The sequence below is a fragment of the Hylobates moloch genome, unplaced genomic scaffold, assembly GCF_009828535.3.
Source record: "Hylobates moloch isolate HMO894 unplaced genomic scaffold, HMol_V3 SCAFFOLD_5, whole genome shotgun sequence".
NCBI lineage: Eukaryota > Metazoa > Chordata > Mammalia > Primates > Hylobatidae > Hylobates > Hylobates moloch.
Window position 1 is genome coordinate 148988566 of NW_026652280.1, and position 12827 is coordinate 149001392.

At 41.9% G+C, this 12827-nt stretch overlaps 1 protein-coding gene across 8 annotated transcripts in view; it reads left to right on the forward strand.

Moving 5' to 3' along the window:
• The window catches only part of PIGK (phosphatidylinositol glycan anchor biosynthesis class K), a 183585-nt gene that overhangs the window by 137593 nt on the left and 33165 nt on the right, over positions 1-12827 (forward strand). Inside the window, exon 12 of one of the 8 annotated variants that reach the window (XR_009213706.1) lies at positions 8617-9007. The exons of the other annotated variants lie outside the window; for them this stretch is intronic. The gene's annotated coding sequence lies outside the window, so the exon portion shown is untranslated. The remainder of the gene's footprint in view (positions 1-8616; positions 9008-12827) is intronic. 8 annotated transcript variants of the gene reach the window in all.

The window sequence follows — 12827 nt, forward strand, 5'->3', positions numbered from 1 at the left end:
AAAGAACAGAAATTATAACAAACTGCCTCTCAGACCACAGTGCAATCAAACTAGAACTCAGGATTAAGAAACTCACTCAAAACCGCTCAACTACATGGAAACTGAACAACCTGCTCCTGAATGACTATTGGGTACATAATGAAATGAAGACAGAAATAAAGATGTTCTTTGAAACCAACGAGAACAAAGACACAACATACCAGAATCTCTGGGACACATTCAAAGCAGTGTGTAGAGGGAAATTTATAGTACTAAATGCCCACAAGAGAAAGCAGGAAAGATCCAAAATTGACACCCTAACATCACAATTAAAAGAACTAGAAAACCAAGAGCAAACATATTCAAAATCTAGCAGAAGGCTAAAAATAACTAAAATCAGAGCAGAACTGAAGGAAATAGAGACACAAAAAAACCCTTCAAAAAATTAATGAATCCAGGAGCTGGTTTTCTGAAAAGATCAACAAAATTGATAGACCGCTAGCAAGACTGATAAGAAAAGAGAGAAGAATCAAATAGATGCAATAAAAAATGAAAAAGGGGTTATCACCACCATCCCACAGAAATACAATCTACCATCAGAGAATACTACAAACACCTCTATGCAAATAAACTAGAAAATCTAGAAGAAATGGATAAATTCCTCGACAAATACACCCTCCCAAGACTAAACCAGGAAGAAGTTGAATCTCTGAATAGACCAATAACAGGCTCTGAAATTGTGGCAATAATAGCTTACCAACCAAAAAGAGTCCAGGACCTGATGGATTCACAGCTGAATTCTACCAGAGGTACAAGGAGGAACTGGTACCATTCCTTCTGAAACTATTCCAATCAATTGAAAAAGAGGGAATCCTCCCTAGCACATTTTATGAGGCCAGCATCTTCCTGATACCAAAGCCTGGCAGAGACATAACCAAAACAGAGAATTTCAGACCAATATCCTTGATGAACATTGATGCAAAAATCCTCAATAAAATACTGGCAAAGCGAATCCAGCAGCACATCCAAAAGCTTATACACCATGATCAAGTGGGCTTCATCCCTGGGATGCAAGGCTGGTTCAACATATGCAAATCAATAAATGTAATCCAGTATATAAACAGAACCAAAGACAAAAACCACATGATTATCTCAATAGATGCAGAAAAGGCCTTTGACAAAATTCAACAACCCTTCATGCTAAAAACTCTCAATAAATTAGGTATTGATGGGACGTATCTCAAAATAATAAGAGCTATCTATGACACACCCACAGCCAATATCATACTGAATGGGCAAAAACTGGAAGCATTCCCTTTAAAAACTGGCACAAGACAGGGATGCCCTCTCTCACCACTCCTATTCAACATAGTGCTGGAAGTTCTGGCCAGGGCAATCAGGCAGGAGAAGGAAATAAAGGGTATTCAATTAGGGAAAGAGGAAGTCAAATTGTCCCTGTTTGCAGATGACATGACTGTATATCTAGAAAACCCCATTGTCTCAGCCCAAAATCTCCTTAAGCTGATTAGCAACTTCAGCAAAGTCTCAGGATACAAAATCAATGTACAAAAATCACAAGCATTCTTGTACACCAATCACAGACAAACAGAGAGCTAAATCATGAGTGAACTCCATTCACAATTGCTTCAAAGAGAACAAAATACCTAGGAATCCAACTTACAAGGATGTGAAGGACCTCTTCAAGGAGAACTACAAACCACTGCTCAATGAAATCAAAGAGGATACAAACAAATGGAAGAACATTCCATGCTCATGGGTTGGAAGAATCAATATCGTGAAAATGGCCATACTGCCCAAGGTAATTTATAGATTCAGTGCCATCCCCATCAAGCTACCAATGACTTTCTTCACAGAATTGGAAAAAACTACTTTAAAGTTCATATGGAACCAAAAAAGAGCCCACATCGCCAAGTCAATCGTAAGCTAAAAGAACAAAACTGGAGGCATCACGCTACCTGACTTCAAACTATACTACAAGGCTATAGTAACCAAAACAGCATGGTACTGGTACCACAACAGAAACATAGATCAATGGAACAGAACAGAGCCCTCAGAAATAATGCCACATATCTACAACTATCTGATCTTTGACAAACCTGACAAAAATAAGCAATGGGGAAAGGATTCCCTATTTAATAAATGGTGCTGGGAAAACTGGCTAGCCATATGTAGAAAGCTGAAACTGGATCCCTTCCTTACACCTTATACAAAAATTAATTCAAGATAGATTAAAGACTTAAATGTTAGACCTAAAACCATAAAAACCCTAGCAGAAAGCCTAGGCAGTACCATTCAGAACATAGGTGTGGGCAAGGACTTCATATCTAAAACACCAAAAGTAATGGCAAAAGAAGCAAAAATTGACAAATGGGATCTAATTAAACTAAGGAGCTTCTGCACAGCAAAAGAAACTACCATCAGAGTGAACAGGCAACCTACAGAATGGGAGCAAATTTTTGCAACCTACTCATCTGACAAAGGGCTAATATCCAGAATCTACAATGAACTCAAACAAATTTACAAGAAAAGAACAAACGACCCCATCAAAAAGTGGGCAAAGGACATGAACAGACTCTTCTCAAAAGGAGACATTTATGCAGCCAAAAAACACATGAAAAAATGCTCATCATCACTGGCCATCAGAGAAATGCAAATCAAAACCACAATGAGATACCATCTCACACCAGTTAGAATGGCCATCATTAAAAAATCAGGAAACAACAGGTGCTGGAGAGGATGTGGAGAAATAGGAACACTTTTACACTGTTGGTGGGACTGTAAACTAGTTCAACCATTGTGGAAGTCAGTGTGGCGATTCCTCAGGGATCTAGAACTAGAAATACCATTTGACCCAGCCATCCCATTACTGGGTATATACCCAAAGGACTATAAATCATGCTGCTATAAAGACACGTGCACACGTATGTTTATTGCGGCACTATTCACAATAGCAAAGACTTGGAACCAACCCAAATGTCCAACAACGATAGACTGGATTAAGAAAATGTGGCACGTATACACCATGGAATACTATGCAGCCATAAAAAATGATGAGTTCATGTCCTTTGTAGGGACATGGATGAAACTGGAAAACATCATTCTCAGTAAACTATAGCAAGGACAAAAAACCAAACACCACATGTTCTCACTCATAGGTGGGAATTGAACAATAAGAACTCATGGACACAGGAAGGGGAACATCACACTCCGGGGACTGTTGTGGGTTGGGGGGTGGTGGGAGGGACAGCATTAGGAGATATACCTAATGCTAAATGACGAGTTAATGGGTGCAGCAAACCAACACGGCACATGGATACATATGTAACAAACCTGCACATTGTGCACATGTACCCTAAAACCTAAAGTATAATAATAATAAAAAAAGAGCTTCCGCTTGAATTTTGTAAGATGTGTAAGTTTTCCTCATTTTAAAAATTCCTCTCAAAATCCTGTGTCCTCTTGTAAGTGCTTTACAGAGCTCTCCTCTACGTAATTTCGTAGCTTTTCTTTTGAAAGAGTGGGCTGCATTCACTTACTGGCTTCCCTGCCTTGCCTTCTCTTCATTGTAAACCCCCTTGTAATCTGGCTTCTGTTCCCACTACTCCCCTGAGATGATTTTCTTTACTGCTATCAGTGATGGAACTGCCAAATCCAATGGAAACTTTGAGCTTTGCTAATTTGGAGGTCTTTGCTCCCAAGAGGAAGAATGCTTTGATAAGGAGACACAACAATTTCACTGAATTTGAAGAGAACATTGCCACCTGGTCATTTGAGGCTGTTTATGTCACTAAACCAACAGTCCAAAAATAGGGAGTTGCTTCACTGGTTGGAGTGATAGATCTCAGTTATCAAAGGGAAATTGAGTTGCTGCTACACACTGGAGAGAAGGAGGATTATGTGGAATCCAGGGGATTATCTGGAATGCCCATTAGCAGTTCTTATAACAACCAAAAAAAATAAAAAGGCAGATGACTGAGGACTTCACCCTTCTGAAGGAAGGTTTAGGTCCCTCTACTGGATAAAGAATTGACCCGCTGAGCTTCTGGCCAAGGGCAAAAGAAATATAAGCCAGAGGTATCAACTATGGCCTTGTGCCCAGCTACTGAAATGAGGACTGTAGTGGCTTTGTGTATTTTCTCTTTGGCTATTATATGTTTATGTGTGTAGGCTGTTTCTCTTTTTTCCCTTTTTTTTGAGACGGAGTCTCGCTCTGTCGCCCAGGCTGGAGTTCAGTGGTGCAATCTCGGCTCACTGCAAGCTCTGCCTCCCAGGTTCACGCCATTCTCCTGCCTCAGCCTCTCCAAGTAGCTGGGACTACAGGCGCCCACCACCACGCCCGGCTAATTTTTTTTTGTATTTTTAGCAGAGACGGGGTTTCACCGTGGTCTCGATCTCCTGACCTCATGATCTGCCTGCCTCGGCCTCCCAAAGTGCTGGAATTACAAGCGTGAGCCACCGTGCCCAGCCCCATTTTTGTTTTTACACAAACTAGTGCTGCTTAACCATACATAATAGTCTTTAGGCAAGAAAATAATCAATGAAACTATGATAGAATTTGAGGAGTAATGACTATAGCTGCCAGTGGATACAGTGATGGTTAGGACTATGCATCTCTTTATTTTGTGAAGGGTGAGAATTTCTTCACTTGTGAGAATAGCAATATCTTGTTAGGTGGAAACACAGAGTTGCTTCATCGTACAGAACTCACATGAGCGAAGGGTAAATATGGAAAATGAGTAGCTAAAGGAATGTACTGTTGCCAGTTATCAACTCCTTGTCTGAACCCCCAGTCCACTTACCACCATTCTATGATAATGGAGCTGAACCCTTTAAGAATTTCTTCTTTACAGTGAACATGTTGCTAAGCTTTGGCAATAGACAGTGCTGGAGGATCACAGAAGAAAGGAGCTTTTCTTCTTGTTTCTGGTGATCTTCTCCTGCAGGGAGGGAGAGAGACCAACAGAGAGAGAGAGAGAGAGAGAGTATGTGTGTGTGCACACACTCTGTGTTTTCTGCAATGCCCAGTGGCCGGCAGCACAGAGCACCTTCCTGTGGACAACTTTATAGTGGGAGGGCTACCAGCAAAGCATCTTCACTTGAATGGCTGCCTCAGGCAACTGGTTCCAGCCATTTTAAGCAAAGTGCAGATGGCGGGCACATTCTTATGAACATCTTCCCCCCGCATACCTCCTTGCAGAGAGCTGCTAACAGGGCACCTTCCTCTGGACAACTTTCCCCACATTCCTTTAGGTGGCTTTTCAGTGAGTTCTGAGACATGGCTCCTCCCTGAGGATATGACCTTAGCACTCCAAAGGGCAGTTTTCCAGCAAGCTCCACTGACACGACACTTCAGTGAACTTCTCTGCCAGTGTGCCTTGCCATGCCCTCTCCAACGATGTCTGATCTCAGCCCTGGGAGGAGTTGGCTACTTCCTTGGACTTCTGGCTCAGTCCTAGGGGAGGGGGCTGCCCATTCAATTTCCCTTTGGTAATTGGGATCCATCACTCCAGCCAGTGAGGCAACTCCTTATTTTTGGCCCTTTGGTTTAGTGACATAAACAGCCTCAAATGACCAGGTGGCAATCTTCTCTTCAAATTTAGTGAAATTATTGTTTATCTCCTAATGAATTCCCCCTTTTGGGGGCAAAGACCTCCAAAGTAGCAAAGCTCAAGAAAATGCCTGCCATTCCTATATTCTTTTTTTTTTTTTTTTTTGGAGACGGAGTCTCGCTTTCTTACCCAGGCTGGAGTACAGTGGCGCCATCTAGGCTCACTGCAACCTTTGCCTCCTGGGTTCAAGCAATTCTCCTATCACAGCCTCCCAAGTGGCTGGGACTACAGGCGCCTGCTACCACGCCAGCTCATTTTTCAATTTTTTTTTAGTAGAGATGGGGTTTCACCAAATTGGTCAGGCTGGTCTCAAACTCTTGACCTCGGGTGATCCGCCCGCCTCGGCCTCCCAAAGTGCTGGGATTACAGGCGTGAGCCACCGCACCTGGCCCCTATATTCTTTAGAGTATTTGTTATCTCTCACTAGCAACTGCCCCTTTAATTCTCTTTTCAAATTACTATGTGATTTCTGTGTCCTGACTGGACTTTCACTGATACAAGTCCTTAAAGAAACTAGATGGTATTACATGATGAAATTCTTGGCCATGGTCATTTAAATTGTTCAGATTATTCCTCTGGGTTTAAGGAAAAGTCTTATTCTCTCCAAAAGAGATGAACAGAGAGTCAGAGCCCATTCTTGACCACCTTCCCTAATTCTGAAGGCTTCCCTGGGATGCGAATGTTCATTGCAACACTGTTCACAATAGCAAAGACATGGAATCCACCTAAATGCCCATCAATGATAGACTGGATAAAGAAGATGTGTTATATATACACCATGGAATGCTATGCAGCCATAAAAAAGAATGAGATCATGTCTTTTGCAGGAACATAGATGGAGCTGGAGGCTATTATTCTTAGCAAGCTAATGCAGGAACAGAAAACCAAACACCACATGTTCTCACTTATAAGTGGGAGCTAAAGGATGAGAACACATGAAGAAGGGAACAAAGACACTGGGAACTACTTGGGGGTGGAGGGTGGGAGGAGGGAGAGGCTCAGAACTACTGGGTGCTGGGCTTAATACCTGAGTGATGAAATAATTCTGTACAACAAATCCCTGTGACACGAGTTCACCTAGGTAACAAACCTGCACATGTAGCCGCAAACCTAAAATGAAAGTTAAAAAAAGAAAGACGTGAAAAGGCACCACCTTCTGATACCGTTCTGGGGGTTGGAGCTGGTCTATGTGACGCACAGACCTATCATATATGTGAAAGCCATCCCACAAGAGTCTGAGCGACTGTTTTTTTTTTTTAGTAACCCTGAATTCTTCTAACTTTAGGCAGCCTCTCCTTGCTTCTTCTGACAAGTACAGGAAATGGAAAGATTCAGGAGCAGGAGGAGCCTCCTGCAACCCTGCTAAGAAGGGAGATAGATCAAAAGAGAAAAAACATGTTAGCGGCCAATCGGTGTAGGAAATGTTCTAGTTTAGTTAGCTACAAAGCTGTTTGCAGATTAAGCCTGAATGGTATAGAGGTTAAAAGCCTAAGCTTTGTATTTCTGTCGCTTGTCAGCCTGATAAATGTACACTATACAAGGAACATAATGATTAAAATTACAAATAAGAAAATACATTTATAAACCAAGAAAACCAAACGTGGAGGAGAAAAACTGAGGCTGAAATAAGAGAAATCAAATAAAAGGAATACAGATAACACATTGAACGGGTTAAAAAAGAAAACCAGGAACTCAGAAATTAGAAGTATAACTGGGGAAAAATGAGATAAAAGAATTAAAATTTTAGATGTTAACATCAGAAACTTAGAATTTCTTTTTTTTTTTTTTTTTCGCCCAGGCTGGAGTGCAGTGGCGCGATCTCGGCTCACTGCAAGCTCCGCCTCCCGGGTTCGCGCCATTCTCCTGCCTCAGCCTCTCCGAGTAGCTGGGACTACAGGCGCCCGCCACCACGCCCGGCTAATTTTTTCTATTTTTAGTAGAGACGGGGTTTCACTGTGGTCTCGATCTCCTGACCTCGTGATCCACCCGCCTCGGCCTCCCAAAGTGCTGGGATTACAAGCGTGAGCCACCGCGCCCGGCTAGAATTTCGAGGATATAGTTGCGAATAAAGCTTAAGGAGAAAAGGAAACAACAATGTTTTCAAGTGAAAACAATGGAGGAAAAAATTAAATGGAACAGAAGGAATAAGCCAGGTAGCTGAAACATTTTAAAGGAAGATAAAAACTAAGCAAAAATCTAGTCAAAGGAATATAACATTCTCTAAGTGCTAAACATTTAGAGAACAAAACAACCTAAATATAGAAGACAAGAGCTGAACAATTTAAAACATGAGAAGAGCAAACATTTTTTTGAAAAGCAAATTACCTGCTTTTTAAAGACATCTAGCTTTTGTTGTTATTATTCTCCAAATACTAAAGCAGCCACACATTCCAGTAGATTGTCTCTGTACTTTTGATTCCGGAGGCCAGGTTCTTTGCAAAGCATCCCTCAGGGTTCCCTTAGGCCAAAGCCAAAGGTAGCAAGCAGTTCAAAATGTTTAACCTCTTCTAGCTCCTCTTTCTTCAAAGGCTCTTGTCTCCTGTGTCTGCATGGTCTTCAATTAGATACCTTGAGGAGTTGGCCATGGAAACAGGCTGGAAAGATACATACCCTGGCTTGACTAGCTCTGTTGTCTGCCTTGGCTCTGTAAGCAGTGCTGTAGACAAGCACTTCACTGCTTGCCAGGAAGCCCAGCAATCACTCTACAGATATATTGCCTGCCTACATAGCTCTAGTTGCGGAGGTTATTATGGACTCTCCTTCTTCTCCTCACGTTGCTGGCTGCAGTTTAGACAATCGTACTGTTTTGTAATATTTCAGGCCACAGGTAGAGAGCAAGTCAGTGGTTTTCAAACTTTTGGCCTACCACCCACAATAAGAAGTACATTTCATATAGTGACTCAATACATACATATACGTATATATCTATATAACTGAAAAAGAAATTTTGTAAAATAAATACCCTAATATCATGCCCTGTTACTTTCTTTTGTATTGTGTATTACAGAATTGTCTCATGGGAGCTGGAGCAATGGTTTTTAAAAATATTTTGCTGGCCAGGCACGGTGGCTCATGCCGGTAATCCCAACACTTTGGGAGGCTGAGGTGGGCAGATCACGAGGTCAATAGATGGAGACCATCCTGGGCAACATGGTGAAACCCCATCTCTACCAAAAATACAAAAATTGGCTGGGCATGGTGGCACATGCCTGTAGTCCCAGCTACTTGGGAGGCTGAGGCAGGAGAATCGCTTGAACCCAGGAGGCGGAGGTTGCAGTGAGCCGAGATTGTGCCACTACACTCCAGCCTGGCGACAGAGTGAGACTCTGCCTCAAAAAAAAAGTACTTCCATCCACACTAAGAAATACATTTAACATTGTGTCCCAATACACATATGTGTATGTATCTATATAATTAACAGTTTCACAATACTCTTTCTTCTAATAGCATATCTTTTCTTGTATTCTATTGTATTATAGTTCTGTTTACAGCTTCCCAGCTATATCTATCTACATTAGCAACTCCAGGATTCCTACCAAGCCAATTCAATGACAGCATAGAGAACCACAGGCAAGGAAAGTGCCCAAAAGGGTGGTAGAATCACTACAACATCTTTGTACTGAAAATGCACTTTACTACTCCCTATTGCCGATCTGGTCTATACATTGTGTCTTTGTTCCCCCAACATATGTGAAACATAAATACTTTTTATCTGTAAGGTACTTACAATAGGGGATGTGGAGCCAGGATACTGGTGAAGAGAGCTCTAGAAGGGTTTCTACATGTCATTAAATTAGAGTATCTGTTGGTCATAATTTTTTTGGAAGCTACAGAAATTCATTTCGAGTATCCTTAAATAAAAAGTAGAATTTATTTACATAACTGAATGTTTAGGAAACATTTGTCTTCAGGCTCAGCTTGATCCAGGACTCAATGATATTCTAAGATGCATCTCTCAGCTCTGCTTCCCTGAAATGTCCCCGTTCTCAAGGTGGCTCCCCTTGTGGTCACAAATATGACTATAATAGTTCCAAACCCTAAAGCACCATGAACTGGAGGAAAAGTTTATGTCTCTGCCTAGGGTCATATTCTCATTCCTGAACCAATTATTGTGTCTGGGGAGACAGGATATGCCAATAGGTGTAAGCCAGTCAGGGCCTACTCCTGGAGCTCCCACATGATTAAGAGTCGGGAACTGATTTTTCAAAGAAAGTAAAGAGAGAACTGTGACTTGGAAGATGGGAAAATGGAGGTGGGGCTGCCAAGGGCAGGTGCTTACTCCACTGAGCCTCAAATGCAGCATGGAGATAGGAAAAAAAGTTGTGGTGGGGAAGCCTTGTCAATGGGGAGCAGGCATGGGACAGGGGCAGCACTGTAGGTGGAAGGAGCAGCACGAGTGAGGCCAGGGGCCACCTTATGTCATCTGGTGTAGCTGGAGCTTCAGTACACACACTGAGGAGCAGTGAGAGATGAGACGAGAGCTGATAAAGCAGCCTGTGGGTTCTGATTTCCAGGCTACAGACTGAAAACTAAATTTAACAGCTAGTCAGAATTCAGAGAAAGATTTTAAGTAAAATTAGCACCGTAGGAGATTAACTTTGCATTAATGAAACGGGACAGAAATGCACTGGAGAAAGACAATCCTGGAAGATTACAGTATTCCAGGAAAGAGTTAATGGAGTGCCAAACAGGGTAGCAGTGAGTGTAGAGAGAGGAGAGGAATCGATTCCAAAGCTCTGTGCCCCTCTATCCCATCACCCCATGAAACTTACCATTCTGTTGACTTATGCAAAGGCGGGAGAGATCCTTTAATATTTAATTGGCTTCAAACAAAGATTAAATAATTCCTGAGAGCTTTACTTTTCAAAAAGGAAGAAACCACCTGTTGGAAAAAAATAAATGAATAGTTATGTAACTCATTACAGAAGTCTGTCTCATCACATGGTTCAATTACTTTGCAACAAACGAAATGAAACAAAGACATTTCTAAGTCACCAAACAGGCTCCAGAGGTCTCTCTCCCTAGAGCCCTGTGGTCAGAATTCTTCTCATCCCTATCTCATAGAACCTTGATTCCAACCGTCCAATATTACATATGTGCATTTTTTATTACCCACTAGATTATGATGAGGGTTTGGGGTGACAGAAACCTCTTCAGGTTGAGTAAAATAATTTCCTCTTTCCCAAGCACCTCTACTTGGATCCAAGCACCATGGCTGGAGCTGGGATATGGATATGAATCCCAGCTAGACCTGAACCTAGGGAGGCTCTGGTTTAGTGTGGGAAATAAGGCATTTAACAAGTGCTGGGAGAGACATCGGCACAGAGTGCAGTGGGAGGAGAGGTCCGCTGTGTGCAGTAAGAACTGGAAATGCTTCATCAGAGGCAATACTTAATAACAAGTCTTCAAAGACAAGTAGTCAAAGAAGACAGGAGAAAGGAGGGTCATTGGAAAGTGCTTATCTGGCAGATGGATGTTTGAACATGGAGAATGCCATAGCAACTTTGAACTCATGATGTCTTCAGAAATATGTAGCAATTTCTTAGAGAAACTCTAAGGGGACTCTAAGTTGCCTAAATCCAGGCAATAGGCTCAACCTCTGTGCATGCTGGGACTGAGTCATCTGGTAAAAATCAATATATAAATTTGGAGTTTACACAGATTTTTATGTATTCTTATTTAATTTCATTTTAAAGAGACAAGGTCTTGCTGTGTTGCCTAGGCTGGATTGCAGTGGTGCAATTGTAGCTCACTGTAACCTCAAACTCCTATGTTCCAGCAATCCCCCCACCTCAGCTTTTTTAGTTACTGGGAGTACAGGTACGCACTGCCACCCCAGGCTAATTTTAAAAGGCTTATTTTTGTAGAAACAGGGTCTCACTGAGTTGCCCAGGCTGCTCTTGAACTCCTGGCCTCAAGTGATCTCCCTGCCTCAGCCTCCCAAAGCTTATTTAATTTTTACTACAATGCTGTATAATGGAAATGCTAGGGGGAAACCCAGTTTTACAGAAAACAGGTTTAGCAAAGTCATCGAGAGTCACACAGCTGGGAAGGAAGGATGGAGTGGCCTTGAGAGATGGGCTGGCTTACAGGTCTTTTGCTGCACTGGAGCGTACAGCTTCTACCTGCTGTCTGCTTGCAATGACTCTGTCCCTTTGGAGTTGAATCAGACAACTTGGGATCCCTCTTTTGTCCATTGCTATGTCACTTCTTTATTTGTGTGCCAGCATAAGCCCAACAGTTTTGACACCTGTTCAATGAAGAAGGCTTTTATAGACAGAATAAACTGTACACACACACACACACACACACACACATACACACATACACACACACACATGCAAGAATAATGGGTAATCTATGGTGAAAGACATCTGGTGTTACAGGTTTATTATTAGTAAAATACAAACAAGATTCGTTTCTCTCCTACATTAGAGACACTTATACTGAGAACAAGGAGTAATTTAAAGAAATTGAAACATCTATACTTGAAGTCATTTTTGATCTTTCTTTAAAATAACAGTATTTTAATATTCCTAGAATCCCATAAAGCATTGTTTTATTCATGTGACTGCCATGCTTAATGATCTTCAGTGATATCCTGCTAATGTCACCAAGTCCACACCCTTTAGCTTGGAATTCAATGTCTGCAATAATGTCACCACAACCTAGATTTCTAGTTTTATTTCCAAGCTCTCTTCTCCACCCCTGAGAGTTTCCCTCCTCTTTGTCTGTGCTTGCTTCTCTCTGCTTACCTTCAATTTCAGTCCTGGCTCCTCAGTGAAACCTGCTGCTACTGACAATACTGTCTATGCTGAAAATACTTGGCCAAAATCCAAAAACTTATTCTGAGGACTAATACCCCAGTTTGGCACATTGTGGCACAAATCTCTTGCCAGTGAAATCTCTTGCCCGTTTAGTATGGTCTTCTCTCACCCTGTGAGTGAGCCTGGCTAGTGATGCCTCTTCTTCAAGATCTTGCATTTGATGAAAAAAGATAGTTCTGGGCCAGGCGCAGTGGCTCACGCTTGTAATCCCAGCACTTTGGGAGGCCGAGGCGGGCGGATCACGAGGTCAGGAGATCGAGACCACGGTGAAACCCCGTCTCTACTAAAAATAACGAAAAAAAAAAATTAGAAAAAAGATAGTTCTAGTCTCATGAAGAGCCTATTAGCTGCATGGCCTATTTTGGTAACAGTCAAATCCATATCTTGTTAC